Source organism: Crotalus tigris, unplaced genomic scaffold, assembly GCF_016545835.1.
Source record: "Crotalus tigris isolate CLP2741 ecotype Arizona unplaced genomic scaffold, ASM1654583v1 scf7180000017551.9496454, whole genome shotgun sequence".
NCBI lineage: Eukaryota > Metazoa > Chordata > Lepidosauria > Squamata > Viperidae > Crotalus > Crotalus tigris.
The window spans coordinates 6,279,648-6,297,070 of record NW_024096469.1 but is presented as its reverse complement, the minus strand read 5'-3'; the positions used below and the strand labels follow the sequence as shown (position 1 = coordinate 6,297,070).

The 17,423-nt window shown below is 43.5% G+C and overlaps 1 protein-coding gene across 12 annotated transcripts in view; it reads left to right on the top strand.

Moving 5' to 3' along the window:
* The window catches only part of RBFOX3 (RNA binding fox-1 homolog 3), a 488,491-nt gene that overhangs the window by 123,893 nt on the left and 347,175 nt on the right, over positions 1–17,423 (top strand). Inside the window, exon 1 of one of the 12 annotated variants that reach the window (XM_039345397.1) lies at positions 15,439–16,232. The exons of the other annotated variants lie outside the window; for them this stretch is intronic. The gene's annotated coding sequence lies outside the window, so the exon portion shown is untranslated. Of the gene's footprint in view, positions 1–15,438; positions 16,233–17,423 lie in introns of those variants that run through there. 12 annotated transcript variants of the gene reach the window in all.

Genomic DNA, 17,423 nt, shown 5'->3' with positions numbered 1-17,423 from the left:
GAAGCCGTTGGGTGAGATCATCTGCCACCATGGACTGAAATATTATAAATATGCTGATGATACTCAGCTGTATGTCTCAGCCCGTGGTGAGTTAAGTGATGCCATGACCTCCTTGTTGCAGTGCCTGAAGGCTGTTAGGGGCTGGATGGGGAGCAAGGGTTGAAATTGAATCCTGGCAAGATTGGGTGGCTCTGGGTTTGGGGTTCTTTGGCCCATGGAGAATTGCCATCTTTGGTCTTGGATGGAGTGGCACTGCCCCAAACAGACCATTGTGTAATCTGGGGGTACTCCTGGACTCGTGATTCCTGCTCAAAGAGCAGGTGGCAGTCGTAGCCAAGAGGGCCTTTGCACAATTGCGGATTGTGCACCAGTTATGCCCTTTCCTGGACCAGTAATCCCTACTCATGGTCACTCATGCCTTAGTCACCTCCTGTCTTGTCTATTGCAAGAGGCTGTACATGGGGCTGCCCCTGAAGAGCATCTGGAAGCTCCAGTTGGTGCAAAATGCAGCAGCCCACATAGGTTTGTGCAGACTTTGGTGTGCACATGTTACATCTCTCCTGTGGGAGTTGCATTGGTTGCTTCCGGATGCAATTCAAAGTGCTGGTTGTTACCTTTAAAGCCACTACCATTGCCGGTCTTGGCTTGGCAACTCTAGCACCTCCATCCTCTGGTCCAAAGGTTTGCATCTCCAGTGTCTGCTAAAAGGGCTGCATTGGCCAGCAAGGTGGAGGTAGAGTAGAGGGTTCACTTGGTGTTCCAGGCAACAAGTTTCCCCTGGAATACTCTTCCCCCAGTTCATGACCAGGAGCCTCATGCTGAATGTCTGCTCCTGCCCACCATCTTTTTGACTTCATACCTTCTGAAAGCGATGTCCAAACTGGGAATTTCTGCAATAAAGGAAACAAACAGCATCAGCATAATTGGATTCCATTGTAAATGAATTTGAAGGCATGTCACAATATGCTGTGGCTTGCAAGCAATGTGGATGAGAAAACTAAAGGACTTCACATCAGACTTCTTTCTGAATCTGCTCCAACCCGTTCTTTTGCTATCGTTTGTTAAAACCAGCAATTTTGTTACCAACAGAAGTAGCAGCTATGTTATTTGGCAGTAATGTAACACTGTCATTTATGTAGCCAAAATCTTCTATAATATCTCTGTGTGTGTGTGTGTGTGTGTGTGTTCACATAAGTAAGCACATATACACATATACATAAGTATGTACATGTGTTTATGCATGTAATTATTCCCCCTCTGGTTTTGACATTGTTCCACAGCCTCTCTTTTCACACTGCTTGTTAAATTGTTAATTCACTCCATTTATTTAGTGCACATGTTGCTCAGAGCTCAATTTTTATCTTGGTGAAAACCAGGCTTGCTCATGGGCACATAATGAAATTGCATAAATATACCCTTAGCTAGGGAATCTAATTTATTTCCTCTGTTCATTATGGAGGAGAAAGCCATTATGAAGTGTATAACTTCACCCCCCCCATCCTTTTCCAGTGTTAGAATTGGAAGGCAAGTATGCAGTTCTTTTTATATAGATGATTCCGCCCTGATTCAATTTAAAGCTGGTTAGAGCTCAGATACTGTCGTGTAATTGACAAAGATCAGTGCAGGTTGTAATGCTAATGTCTTGGCTGTGGGTCTCCAAGGGAACAGTGTAGTAAATGCTTTATATGAGTAACTGGACCTTTGGTATTTTGTTGACTTGATGAGAAATCAAAAGGTAAATCGATTATCACTGAATCTTCTTTGATCTAGAGTGTATGTGGGATGTGAATAAGAATATATATTATCCATACACATATCCATGCATAAAAAGTAGCAATGTATCTAATGGTATATGGTTATGAGAGATTGTATATGCATGTCTAAATAGCACTCATCCATATTCTTCTGCTGCTTCTTGAATAAAAGTTCTGCATGATAGAACAAATTTAAAAGAATTTGCAAATGTATACTACTGTATAGTTACCTTTTTCTACATCAAACAGTTTGAGAAACTGAATCGGGCTATCAGAAATGAGTTGCAAAGGTCTATGTAACCCCCAGGGGGCAGCAAAGCTGTACAGGAAACCCTATCTCTTTGCTGGCATCTTGTGGTCATCTGAATGTTGCATTCCAGATGTGGTAATTCTTAAACCAAATTATTTTTTTCCAAAGTCCCAAAGGTGCTTTTTCAAATGACAACTGGACTTTCCTTGTTTTTCCTTGAAGACATTTGCCTTCCCATCCAAGAAGCTTCTTGGATAAAAAGTGAAATGTCTTCAAAGAAAAACAAAGTCCAATTGGCTTTTTAAAAACACCTTTGAGACAATCATGACTTGGATGATTGAGAATCTCCAAAGACATTTCACCAAAGGTTTAGTTTAGGTGAAGCAATCTCTCACTTATAGAAAGATGTTTAGGAATCTAGTTGGTAATGAGTAGGGCATAACAGTGGTAACAGAAAAAAATAGGTAGAGTTGCTGGAATTTTCCCTGGATGGCCTGATTTATACAGAAGCTCTGAACAGCCCCATATATCAAAAGAATAATCAGAAGAAAAGACCTTGTTTGCATGTATTCAGTAACTCTAATTGTATTGTGTAAAATATCTCTGGAATTACTGACATAGCTTGAACTGGAAATTATGGTTACCTTGGAAAATAGGCACTCATTGTACCATGATGTGAATGGAAGATGTATCAAGAGAAATACCATCCTCTCTATTTCTTCGCATCCCAAAACTTAAATATATTTTAAACAAATTGTTTGCATACAATGGTTAGTCAAAATTCAGAAATTTTCAGATTATTGTCAAATACAAAATTAAGCAATGTGTTAATGAACACAATAGTTCCCCCTTGATTTCTTCTAATAACAGGCATAGTTAATAAACCAATAGAAACCTATCTGTGCTTTATTATTATGTGCAAACAGGGATTCTTGGCAGGCTCTTTTTTGGCTTTTGAATCTGGCTTGTTTAGAGAGAGAAAAGCCAGATTTTCTGGTTCATTTATAATGATAGAAGGAGCCATCCAGGTGCATTGTTTGTGCCCAGTGATAAAAGAGCCAAGAGGATTCCTGTATGTTGCTCATTACAAGGCAGTCAGAATTTTGGAAAATCCTATCTTAACATTGCCTGTGAGATTATTAAATACTCTGATTAATGCATTTATAAAACAAACATTGATAGAACCTTAATTAAGTGATGGTTATTTAGGTAGTGACATGGAGTGAGTTTTAGAGAAATGTCTTTAGTAAACTACAGAGATTTCATTCTTTTTTTAAAAAAAAGACTTGTGTATTGTTAGGAACAGTTACGAATAACCCTGAGATTTCCAGGGTCATATTGCCAAATTGAGAAAATGCATTCCAGCCAATAAATCAGATTAATTCGTTCTCATGTGAAAACAATGTAGAAGGCATATTGAATTAGCAAGGACATGGAATGGGTCAGATTGCCATGGGATTTTTGGGAAGGATCCACTCACTATTTGAGCTGCATGGATTTTTATAAGGGCCTAAAAGATCTTGAACATTAGTCTTCTCCAGTACAGGAGATGGAGAATCCACCAATGGCTTTTCTTTGTCTTCCTGCTCTTGAGACCAAGTTAGCCAAACTTGGCACGCCCCCTGTTGCTAGGTGATCCCAGTCTTGACTTGGTCTCATGCTCTTGAAGACGCGTCAGGTTTGGCTCTCAGGTTTTAGAGATCTACAATTCAATTAGCAGGTCAGAGATCCATTGTTGAATTCTCCTTGCCTTAATTTTTTGGTATTTGTACATCTCCTGATTAGTAATTCCATTCTAAAATTTTTTCCCCCAAACACTTCCCCAGGAACTCTGGGATTAGCGCAGCCTCAAATCGGCTGATTTGAGGCTTGCGGGGTGTGGGGGGGGAGAGTACTTCTCCGTTCATCTTCCCAGGGCTCTGGGGGGAAAATCCTTGCCAACGACAGTTCCCTTGTCTGCTTTCCTGCGCAGCGCTCAGTGCTGCTGCCACAATCCCTTTTTCTCTTCAACACCTCCAGAGGCCATTTCTAATGGCCTGAAAGTTGCAGCCGCCATTTTGGACAGCTGCCAAAGTCACCACTTTAAATGGAGGGTCTCTTTTTGTCATCAACGGCAGATTTCTTCAAGCAATTAATTCCACCTGTCTGCCGCGTTCGGGGCAGGGGCTTCAAGCTTCTCAGCGTAGCCTTGCTGACCCAAGGAAGCTTCGACAAAGTTTGCCGAGGCCACTATTTTGGGCACGCCATGCGGTCAGCTTGAGGCCTCACATTAGCCTGATTTCTGGCTGAAGGCCTCAAACGTTCTACAGGGCCTTCCCCTAGGGATTCAGGCCTCTCACACAGCCTTACCATCCCAGGAATTTTAGTGCAGCCCGTTGCGGCTGCCATTTTGGGCGCATCACGAGGACCTCCCTTAGTCATCACATTAAACCCTTTGTACTGGCTGCAGGCCTCAAACCTTCCTACAAGCCCTTCCCTATATTCTGGCTTGTTCATGCACTACACAGGGGAGAAAGAAGCGATAGCATACGTCAGATCAGCCTCTCCCGCACATTTGGCAGACTATTCTACCTGGCCCTCTGCACCCATCTTTGGGCATTCTGGTGCACCTTGCCTGGCCACCTAAGGCCACAGGGTGGACCCCCATATCGGGTGCCAACCGTGCCTTCGGCTACAACTTCAACAGCCATGACCGTCATCCCAGAGAGATTTGCCTCCCAGGTCAGGTGGTCAGGGGAGCAGTCCACATTACTTGCTCCAACTACTCTTCCCGCCAATTGCTTGCCTGCCAGAGCTCCTCCTCAGGTTCCCTGAGATAGCTCGACCCAGGATGGAGGAGTCCACGGTACCTCAACTTGTGAGCACCGCCTCCCTGTCCTCAAGTTACGGCTGGCAGAAAACCTCCAAACAGGAGGCAGCAGGCAAGCTAGGACCACCCTCAAAAAGCCTTCCAAGTTGGCGGAGAAGCAAGCCAGCCGTAGACACCAGGCTCTGGAGAAGGAGTTCTCCAGAGCGCAGAGACAGACCACAACAGAGGTGGATCAGTTGGTGGCCCCTGAATTCGACCTCCCCATAGGTCCTTTGACCTCTGCTCAAGGCGTGTGGTCATTGGCTGAACCCCCCCAACCACACATTGCTCCGCCTCAGTGACAGCCCAGGACACAGTTACCAGCCCACCGACACTTCCATCAGGTTCGGTCCCTTCTTCACACCAACGGCTGCTGGACTCAGGGGACCAGAACTCGGAGACATTTTCTCCAACGGCCGCCTCAAGGCCCTGCTCTCCAAGGTTGTAGACCGTGCACTCGCGGCACGGTCATACCACCTGCCCAGACAGGAGGCTTCTACATCTGTTATTCCGCCTTACATGCCTCCAGCAGGGGTTCACATATACCAGGAACCCACGTCTCGCATCCATTCCTCAATCAGCGGCTACTCATCTCCGTCAGGAGCTGACCAGCCGGATTTCAATTTGTCAGAGGAAGAAGAGCTTCCCCCAGACCCCTCTCCATCTGGAGGCCTATTCAACCTAGCTCTTTTTCTCCCCTTGCTTCGCAAGGCCACCACGACAGCCAACATAGGGTCCGATCAGTTCCCTCAGCCACAAACCACATCCGATTCGAGCCTGAATCTGGTCTTCTTCGAAACTGTGGCAGCCCAGCACCATGTTCCCTGTCCTTCTATATTTCTTAAAGGGGTTAAGAGACAATGGGTTTTCCCATCTTCCTTCCCCTCCATAGATGGGACAGACAAAAAGATATTTAGTATACCTCTACAGACTTAACTGAGGCTCTGGAGGTACCAAGAGTGGACGAAGCCTGGACCCCTCTGGTGTCCCAGACCACAGTCTCTGGGGACATGGCTGAAGCACTCAAAGCAGAGGACAGAAAATGGGAGTTAACCTTCCAAAAGACCCATCAATCAGCCGTGTGGGCAGTTAAAACGGCCACTTGCGTGTCCTTTTTTGTCCTGACCACCCTCCTATGGCTTTGTCAGCTTCAGGCCAGACTCCCTCCTGAGGACATTCGGACCCATCAGGACCTAAGCAAAATGGTTGCGGCGACGGAGTATGCGTCGGACACAACTCTACACTCGGCCAACTTTGCTTCCAGTTCCTTAGCCTCCCACGTTACTGCTAGGAAGATGCTATGGCTCAAGCACTGGCAGGCCAATGCCAAGGCCAAATGGCGTCTCGCAACCGCCCCCTATCAAGGCAACCACCTCTTTGGGGAGACCCTGAATCCATACCTTGTGGAAAACAAGCACAAGGTCATGGCTCATCTTACCAAACAGTCCGACAAGCGTGCCACTCCTTATCCTTGTAGGCAGTCCTTTCGGCGGGCATCGGGCTCAGCAGCCACCCAACCCTCCTGTCCTTTCATGCCCAGACAAGACTGCCCATATGACCCATCCATATGACAGGCCGAGCTTTCGGCCCAGACAGCAGAATCAAAACAAATGGCCATTTCGAGGGACAGGATGTTCCTTCAGGAGGTCCAAGTGACTCTCATGTCACCCTCCCCATAGGGGGTAAGCTAGCCCACTTCTTCCATCGGTGGGAGCTCACAACCAAGGACAGCTGGGTCTTACAGACCATCCAATACAGTCTGTCCCTCAAGTTTCTGTCCAACCCCCCCCCTGGGTCATTTCATCACCTGCTCCACTTCTTGGGATTCAATCAAGTAGGGGCTTATGCAGGAGGCCATTCATCATCTTTTGGAAATACAGGCCATAGAACCGGTACCGTCGGATCACAAGGGAAGGGGATTCTACTCCATCCTCTTCGTGGTTCCCAAAGCCTCGGGGGGATGGAGGGCAATTCTAGACCTCAAGGGTCTGAATTATTACATCGCATACAAAAAATTCAAGATGCAATCACTCCAGTCCATCCTGGGAGGCATCAGACAGGGAGACTTCCTGGCATACATAGACCTCACGGAAGCGTATCTCCACATCCCCATCCTTCCAGATCACTGGAGGTTCCTCAGGTTCTGTTACAGGGGCCATCACTTCCAATACAGGGCCCTCCCGTTCGGCCTCTCCTCGGCGTCCAGGGTGTTCATCAAGATCCTGGCTGTGCTGGCCACCCATCTACAGAAGGTTCCGGTACGCGTCCAGTGCTACCTGGATATCATTTTGATCCAAGCGTCCTCCTTCCGGGCAGCCCACTTGGACCTGGACCTAACGATTCAGGTCCTCCAACAGCACGGGTTCTTGGTGAACTTCCAGAAAAGCCAGACGGTTCCCTCATCCAGACTTCTGTACCTGGGAGCCATCATAGACACCACAAACTGTATGGTCTATCTTTCCCAGGAGCGGTTGGACAGCATCAGGGACCTAGCTCGCCGAGTGTACAAGGACCGCACCGTCCCACTAGTCTTGCTCTCTCAATTACTAGGGAAAATGGTCTCCTGTATAGCCATAGTTCCCTGGGCCAGACTCCACTTGCGGGATCTCCAATGGTTCCTTCTACTGTTTCAGTGGTTGCACGCCAGCACATCCAGCCGGCAGGTGAGGCTCCCAGTCCAAACCCTGAAGTTTCTTCGCTGGTGGTTCTCACAGGCGGTTACCAAAGGGTCACCTTTCAAGGAGCCCCACCGCCTCACAATCATGACAGACGCCAGCCTGTTCGGTTGGGGAGCCCACCTACAGTCTCAGTTTGCGCAGGGCCGTTGGTCTCGCGCAGACTTGAGACACAACATCAACTGGCTGGAACTCAGGGCCATTCACTTAGCTCTTCGCCTCTTCCACCATCGGATCAGAGGCCATCACGTATTAGTCCTTACGGACAATGTGGCATCCAAGGCCCATGTGAACTGGCAGGAGGGCACCAGGTTCAGGTCCCTCATGTCCGAAGCCCAGTTGCTGGGATCCTGGGCAGAGTCCAACCTGGCCTCCTCACGGCCAAGCACATCTCGGGGGAGAAGAACTGGCAGGCAGACTCAGAATGGGGTCTACATCCAGATCTTTTCTTTGAGATATCCCAAAAGTTTGGCCAACCGGTCCTCGACCTATTCGTGCTGTCAAGCAATGCCCAACTTCCCAGGTACTTCTCACGCTATTACTCAACATAGGCAGAAGAGATGGATGCCTTGCGAACCCCCTGGCCAGAGGACCTACTATACGCCTTCCCTCCCCTCCCGTTTATCCCGGCGACCATCCACAAACTGCTCCAGGAGCAAGCGGAGGTGATCCTCGTGCCCCATACTGGCCTCAGAGACCCTGGTTTGCCAACCTGATGAATCTCTCTCGTTCTTCTCCATGGAAGATTCCCCTGCATCGCGTGTCCCACCAGGGAGTTCTCCAATATCCGGACCCTCAGTGGTTACAGTTAGCCGCCTGGCACTTGAGCGCAGGATCATGACTCAGGAGTTGTTGTCACCTTGGGCAATTACCATGATTCAGACCTCTCGCAGGCCGGCGACCAATCGCATTTATGATTCCACTGGAAAATTTTTTGCCATTGGTGTGAAAGGCGGCAACTGGACATTTACAAATTAACAATCCCTCAGATTGTCGACTACCTTTTCGACAATCTAGACAGAGGCCTAGACCTTCTTGACGGTCTAGATAGAGGCCTAGTCCCTGCGACCATTCATAGGCAGGTGGCAGCCCTATCAATGTTGCTCACTTGTGCCAATTCAGTCCCTCTAGCTCACCATCCGAGGATACGTGCCTTCATCAAGGACGCATGCAACACTAGGTCTCCCGTGGTACACAGGTATCCCTCTTGGGAGCTGCCTCGTGTGCTTTGCGCACTCACGAAACCGCCCTTTGAGCCCATAGCTATTATACCGTTACAGGCCTTATCTCACAAGGTTGCATTCCTGGTCTCCATCATGTCAGCCGGACGTATTTCCGAGCTGGCTGCTCTCTCGATCAGGAACGATCTTTGTATCTTCCACTGGGACTGGGTGGTCCTTTGGTTGGATCCCACCTTCATGCCCCAGGTCAACTCACTCTTCCATAGGGCACAGGAAGTCATTTTGCCTAATTTTTGCCCCAATCCTTCCCATGACCTGAAGCGACAGTGGCACACACTGGATGTCCGCAGGGCTCTGTGGCGTTACATCAAGCGCACGGCACCTTTTCTCCGAACTGAAGCCCTCTTTGTTTTCTTCCTCCCGGCTTCTCTGGGGCAAAAGGTTTCCGCTTCCACCATAGGCAGGTGGCTCAGGGCTTGTATCGCGGAGGCATACCAGTCTTCTTGCCTGTCAACTCCAAGTCGTATCACAGCCCACTCTACTTGCAGCACTGCAATCTCTGCGGCATGGGCCACTCAAGCATCCATCGAGGAGGTTTGCAGGGCTGCGACGTGGTCTTCGCCCTCTCCGTTCATATGCCACTATAAGATCGGCCATTTTGCTTCTGCTGAAGCTTCATTTGGTTGGAGGGTTCTTCAACAGGTGGTTTCTGGAGACGGCGTTCTGGCCTCGTCTGTTTCCCATCCTTTGGGGCAGTGAGGCTTTGGTATGTTCCATTGGTGGATTCTCCATCTCCTGTACTGGAGAAGGGGCGTTGTCTTACCTGAACGCCTTTTCTCAGTATGGAGATGGAGAATCCACACCCATCCTTTAGGTCAGTTAGGCCGGAATTAGGGGTCTGAGAGCCACAACCTTATCGCCTTATCATCAGCCACTTTCGCCCTCGTCAAGACTGGGATCTCCTAGCAACAGGGAGCGTGTCAAGTTTGGCTAACTTGGTCTCAAGAGCAGGCAGACAGAGAAAACCCATTGGTGGATTCTCCATCTCTGTACTGAGAAAAGGTGTTCAGGTAAGACAACGCCCCTTCTGGACCGGCATTCACCAAATGCGGCACTGTGCTCCAGAAATGAGTTCTCTTTGTCCTTATTTGTCTGGAGTCAAGCAGATATGCCACCTTCTGAATGTAACCTGAGAAAACAAGCTGCTTTTTCTTTGGCCTGAATTTCTTCTCCAAAGGTCTTGTGCTAGCTGTCACGAGCATAATTGGGTCCCCAGATATGTTCTCTCTGCTTATCGTCTTTGTTTTTTGGCACTCAACGAAATGAGGTTAATATTTGCTTCGCTTAACCACTGGAGCACTTGTGAGGATTAATTATTGAAAGCCTGCAAATGGCTTTTTTTGAAAGTAAGTAAAAAACTTTAGGATTTTTAAAAATCCCGTTACACCCTTAAGAGACAGAACAGAGTTTTCTTTCTTACGAGATTATGAGACTTGCCACTTGGTAGAGCTTGTTAATATTAATTTTTCCCCTATTCTCAAGAACAGAAGGAAATATTAACTTTAATAGAAGCCTCTGTTTATCTGCTCAGGAAGGAATAGGTTTTTGTAGCTGTTGCAGGACTGTGTTGGGATAGATAATTCCCCTATACAACATCTGTTTCTGCTCACCTGTGCTGTGCCTCAAGCATAATAAATAGCGTTTTTTTAATCTGTGTGGGGAAAAATGGTTCTCAAATGAAGTAAGGGCTCTTGCAAAGAGAGTAGATAATGTGCCTTATTTTAACAATGATGACTCTGCATGGTTGATATTTCCACTATTTTAAGCAAATGTGGAAAGGGAACACTCCTTAAAAAAAATCTGAAAATATCTTCTCAAGCTGAAAGATGTTTCCTTCTTTTGAAGGAAAAAAAAAAACCCTAATAGAAACATAGTATAAACAACAGAGCTTTGTGATTGGAATTCCCAGTCTTTTATTTTTTGGTGATAAGTAAAAAAGGTGAAAAGCATTGTATGCTATAAATATAATTATAATTACTGTATTTTCCAGCGTATAAGATGACTTTCTAAAGCATGCAAATCATCTCTGAAGTCAGGGGTCGTCTTATACGCAAAGTCGTCTTATACTGTACGCCAGAAAATACGGTATATTCAGTTCCTATAGTAGATTATAGAACCTAGTGAGATTATTGTAATGAAACTTTACCTCAACTTCACGGAATATTGTAATGAGAAAATTTCTGCTTATTATTTTGGTGTTCACTTTTGAAAAAGAAATCTTCTAATTCATATTAGCAGAGATACAATTGAATGTGTGCGCGTATTATTTACCTTCTTTTTTTCTCCTGTTAACTGCCTGGAGTATATATTTGAGAAGGGCAGACATGTACATTGAATAAATAAATAAACCAGAAAGGTTTTTTTTTTTAATCACCAAGGACAGTTATTAATTGTTTTATGGACAACTCCATGGAGGATGGAACATTTTTTTTCTTTTCCTTTTTAGTGCATTAAGGACCAAAATAGCAGCAACCATTGGGGGCATTTAAAGATGAATAAAATATTTCAAAGGAGATATTGCAAGTGATATGATATTTAAGTCTTTGTGTGGCCCCCCAAACGGTCACTTGTCCATTTTATTTGTACAATATTTCAGTGTATATGTATATATTTTATTAAGAATTTTTATTATAATAAAATATAATACAAAGTAAACTTAGCAAAGAAAAACGAATAGAGCAGTGTTTCACAATCTTAGCAACATTAAGATATATTCCCCATGCTGATAGTGGAATTCTGGGACTTGAAGTCCATATATCTTAAAGTTGCTAAGGTTGAGAAATGCTGGAATAGAGAGAAAGAAGGAATAAAAAGTGGAAGGAAAAAGAAAAAAGTAAAGTAAACTAAAGAGTAAAGAAATATATAAAGAAATTACTTTCTGCCTCCATCACTACAAGTAAAACCAAATTTGCTAACCTTATCCTCTCTAAAGTTACAACATTTATCTCTTCATTCCATATCTCATCTCTTATCTATAAACAAATGCATAAAACATAAACTGTTCATTCCTGATGTCATCAAAAAGTTCATAAATTGTAACCAGAATTAACAGCATACTTTGTTTTAATCTTGATCAAATAAGCTAACTTTATATTCCTTCCTTTTACTTCTAAAGTCTTAATATTTAGTTTGTTCAAATATTGTCATAAGATTATATTTCTTTTCATTTCTTCTTTGCCTCATTATACAGAGTTCTTCAAGGCTTTACAAAAGAGTGCTTCTTTTGTAAATCCAGTAGGAAATAATTATTTTGATTTGCCATTTATATTTCCCTTTTAAATTTTAAAACCTCAGCCAATTTCTTTTATAGATTCAATGAAGTATCCTTTTTCAAATGATTCTCATAGCTTCTCAGTTGTAGTTCCATTTTCAATACTTTCTTTGTTTTCTTAGATAAAATTTGCATTAAATTGCTCTTTTCTTCATTAACATAGTCTGTCCATAGGCGCTATTATTGATATTGTTGGTATAGTGGCTACTATTTTCTAATTTCATTCTTCAGAAGTCTCGTTCAGTAATTTTATTATCAAAACATTTTGCACCATCTTGCAAACTATATAATCTTTCCTCTACCTAAAATCTTTAGTCCCCTCTAGTGTCCAGTTTTTGAAATCAAGACATTCTTTATCTATGCTATTATGTCTGATAAAAACTAAAACAAAATCTGTTTCCCATGGGAAGCTGTTTGTATTTTATAATTAATGCTAAAATCTTATCATAAAAGTTCCAATGTGCCAAGTTTACCGAACACACTTTGCTCGCACAAGCATGAAGCTGAAGACCCCAGCCTGAAGATGACGAGTGGGACCTCGTCGAAACGTTGTCAAGATACTCTCAATCTTACACGGGAAAAGTGCCAAATACACCAAGACCTGCTTATATAAATATATATGGATTCAAGAGAGACTCACCTGATGTTTTCAAACTTGTCCTTTTAAATAGATTAGAAATAGTTAATGAGCAATTTCTGAAAGTGAATAGAAAGTGAGATTTGCAAATTTAGTGTCCTTTAAAAGTTTTTGCTGAGCAAGATGGCTAATCCTGTTATCTCCGGTGTTCACACCCATGGAAAAACACTGTCCTGCAGTCCCCTTGTGAGGAGCAACTGTCTAAAAGACATGTGTGCGATCTTCTATTCTCTTTATCTAGAGAGGTTCCAAGGAACTGGTCCGCCCACTAATTCCTTGTTTTTTGCTACAATCATCTGCTTCCCTTTCACAGAGCCATCTTCAGTTTGCCATACCTGTCTTGGAGGTCTGATTTTCAGTGCAGATTTGACTCATGCTATAAAAACTACCACTAACTTGATATTCATCTCAAATCATAGGAGGATATTTTCTGTTTTTCTTTTTTAGGCCATGCAGGACTGGAATCTGTGTACCTTGTAATGACATATTTTTTCCTTCTGTGAAAGCAATAGTGCCTGTGAAGTTCTCCCTACAGAGGGTGAGAGACAGATGTACAAACACCATAGGCAATCCATGGAGAGATACCCATATGCTATGCTTTCTCCACTAATACACTTATTCCATGGATACTGAACTCACATGGTTATTAAAAGCTCAGCAGTCTTTTTGGCCGTCTGTTCTGTGGCTTCTTTTGCTATTTGCCACAACTGTTGTCTAAGATAGCAGAATTTATTTAACTCTTTGCCCTTCCTGCAATAGTGTTCTGGCCATATCTAACAGTCATTCTTTACAGTTGATACTGTTTCTGATTCTAATAAAAGTAAATGGAATATTTGGTGAAGCCTGTTTATGTTCCAGTATTAAGAGGTTTTCTCTTGGCCAATTATATTTTAAATGGTTTCTGCTTTTTCAACATTAATCCAGCTTCGTCAAAAATGTATTAATATATTCCATTTTTAGAAGACCTCAACCACACTTTTTTGATTCTTTAGTGCATGAACTGTGTCTTTATTTTTTTAAAAAATATATATATATAGATCCCAACTTTCTTCTTGGCTGATCTCAAGACAGCTTACAATGATACAATAAACATGGCATTAGTGAGACACACAAGATGGATTTTCTCTGGTGTGATGTTATAAATGTATTTCTGCAGGACGTTTCAAAACTGAGATACCCTCATATCAGCAATTTAATTTCAGAAGGTGAAGAATCTAAGAAGGACTCTGAATATTAATGTAATTAATTAATTTAATTAAGTGGTATTACCACATTTATGATTATTTTCTTTGGCTTAGTTAGGGTAGAATTTATGAGTAGAGTTGAACCGAATCAATTTAATTATCTTGCAACCCAGAAGGCAGTCTCTGTCATGTTCTGTGTCAGATGTTATGTAGAACAGAGGTCCCCAACCTTTTGGACCCCAGGGACCGGTTCCGTGGAGAAAGGTTTTTCCATGGACTGGAGAGTATGTAGTTTTGTGTGCTGCCTGCATCCCACAGATGGAGCTTTGCTTGTTTGTGCAGACCGGTTGCTGGCATGCCGCGGCCCGGTACTTGTCCACGGACCGGGGGTTGGGAACCCCTGATGTAGAGGAAGAACTGCCATAACAATGTACCTGTTTTGCCCTCGTATTCTGTAAATTAGATGGTTCCCAATTTATACATACATGCTACATTGCAACATATATGCATACAAGTACATACATACTGGACATTAACAAAACGATGTATGAAGTAACTAAGTTTCAATCATAAGAGTCTAGGACAGACATGTCAAACACAAGGCCCGGGGGCCGGATGCGGCCCGCGAAGTGGTTTCATGTGGCCCACGAAGCTATCCTGGAAACAGTGAGGGAATGGCCCCCGCTGCCTTGGCCCTGGCCCAGGCCAGCTGGGAGCCAATGTACAATTTTGTGGTGGCCAACTATGCTGAAATGCATTCAGTCTTAGCTCCACAAGGCCATCCAGAAACAGCGAGGAACCATCCCCTGCCGCGTTGGCCCCGCCTCCTGGGTGCATGCTGGGGAGGTATCACCCTTTGTGAGGAGTGAAGAAATGCACCATGCTTTGGCGCTTGCCCTGGTCCCACCCTCTTCTGCCAGAGACCCTCAGATCTGTCCCACTCCTGCCCAGGCCCCCACAGGCCCTCTTGACGTGAATGATGTAGAGCTGGCCGTGCCCACGCAGTAGGCCACACCCACTCCATCCACACCCACCCAGTAGGCTGCACCCAACCGGGCCACACCCACCCAGCTCCCAAGGGCAACTGCAATGCTGATGCGGCCCTCAATGAAATTCAGTTTGACACCCCTGGTCTAGGATCAAGGAACATTAGGCTCTGTATATATGGATCTCTTTATCTGTCCCAGACTGTTGGTGAGATAGCATGTGAATTAAATCCTTGAATATCCATTCTCAATACCAAAGTAATTTTAGGTACAGATACATATAAAAATAATCCTTTCAAACATAAAATATAAAATTTGTGTTACCAATAAAGGAGAATATTTGTAGCTCGGGGTTGAATTGAAAGTCTTTGGTGTTCTCTGAACTTAGTTGTTTCCTTGCAGACCTTTCATTACCCAAACTAGCTAACATCATCAGTGCTAGTAATGTTAGCACTAGCACTGATGATGTTACCTAGTTTGGGTAATGAAAGGTCTGCAAGAAAACAACCAAGCTCAGAGAGCACCAAGGATCCCTCATAAAATTTGTGTTGCTTGTCCAAGTTCTTTGTTTGTTAGACTGACAGGTTGGCAGGGTTGCTTATGCTTAAATCTGACTGTGTTGCTTTTCAGACTCCACTTTGCTTTTGCACCAGCTAAGCCCATGCATGTTCAGAATCAATGATTATCTTTGGGCTAGAAATTATGTGTGCACTTTTTGGACCCCTTTAGCAAATCAACTTCACTGAGTATTTCCTTATGTTTAACACTTCTAGATAGGCATTGATAAATGATGTAGAAGCAGGCTTGAGGTCACGTTTATAGTCAAACTCTCCCCATATTGCCCATATCTTCATCTTAATTTTACAACAAATATTCACAGAAAAATATTGCCTTGTAGTATATTCGAGTCTGCTTGCATGTAGTCTGTTGTTTTGATGGGTATACTCCAATGTGACTTGTATAGATTAAATCTCCAAGTCACCTCTTCCCTAAATGCAAATCTAAAAGGCACATTGAGTTTCTATCACATTTACTCTAATTTATCATCTTTGTGGCTTTTCTTTATGCTTATACCACCTCGTGAGCTTCCAGTCAAAGGAATCTCTCTTTAAAAAAGTATGCCTCTGCCAACTACACAGCTCTAATTTATTATCCAACTAATCTGCCTTGCCATATCTGAAGCCTGAAATGTGCTTGCTCTATTTCTTTTCTTGTGAGTTAGAGTTTTGATGTGAAGAAAGAATGTCAGCTTTCTTTGTAACTTATAGTAGTAAACTAATCAAGACAAAGGTCTATGTTAAGATGCCATTTGGCAATCACAGTATTGACAACTGCTTCCCAGACAAGAAATGTACATCCTCCTGTTTCAAAGAGAATGCTTGTGGGGTAAGCAGCTCGCTTTTAGCATATAGCAAAGGAGAGAACTTCTACAAACCTCCCTTTCCAGTGGAAAAGCTTTTGTTCTTTTAGAAATTGTAGGCAATTCTCTAGCAAGAGGAGACAAGCAAAAAGGCTGTGGGCTGGGAGTGGGAAGAGAGAAGCAGAGCCTTAAAATTATCCTTCAAAATCTTATTAAAGTTGGAGTTTGCAGGACAGAGATTTTGGGGGAACAAATTTTCAAAAATATAACATTATATTTTTGGGCTATTATTCTGTACAGGAATAGGAAAAGTTTTATGCTAAGATTTATTTATTTCTCTATATGTTCTCTGGTATTGCATCTATATAAGCTCATATCTACCATATTCTGTGCAGGAATAGGAAAAGTTACTTAAGAATTATCCTAAAAAAAATTATTTATGAGTTATACCTAATTTATTGTCTCTGGTACTGCCACTATATACTGTAAACTCAATCCTCGTGTGTTTTATGCAGATTGTTCCCTCTCTAAATAGAAGCAGACTAGCATCGTCTTCAGATCTGTTCCAATCTTTCTTTTTTTCCTGTGTACTTTTCTATTTGGAGGTTCTTCTATGATGATGCCTGTGATTTGACCGACACTCTGTTTTCATTTCTTCTACAAATTAATAGTTTTTTATGTAAATATTTCAAAGTAAAATGTTTTTTACATCCTCTTTTCTTTTTAAAATAATGTGTGATTCAGTTTATTTTTTAAAAGATTGGTGTACTTCCCCATAAAATAGAAAGACAAGGAGAAATTGAATTTCCTGCCCAAATCCCTCCATTATACAGGACCAGGAGTTAGCACTACAGAATGTGTTTTCTTTGAAAGGCACAAGGTGTGGGAGCTCTATTTTTCTCAGATGTTAGATTAGGAGAAAGATGTTGGATGATGGCATCCCCCCTGGAAGAACATCTTCAGTGAAGAGTTACTTGGCAATAAAAGCAGTATTTTAGCAATGGAGACATAGGTTAGAGCAGTGATTTTCAATCTCTGGTCCGTGGACCTCTGGGAGGGCACTATGTCATCACAGGGGCTCCACGGAGTCTTGAGGAAATGTTATGATTTAAATCTTAGGGGTCCCTGGCCATAGTCCACGACCACAAAAGGCATTTAAAAGAGGTCCATGGTCCACAGGAGAATCACTGTGTTAGAGGAAGCTACCCATCCAATAC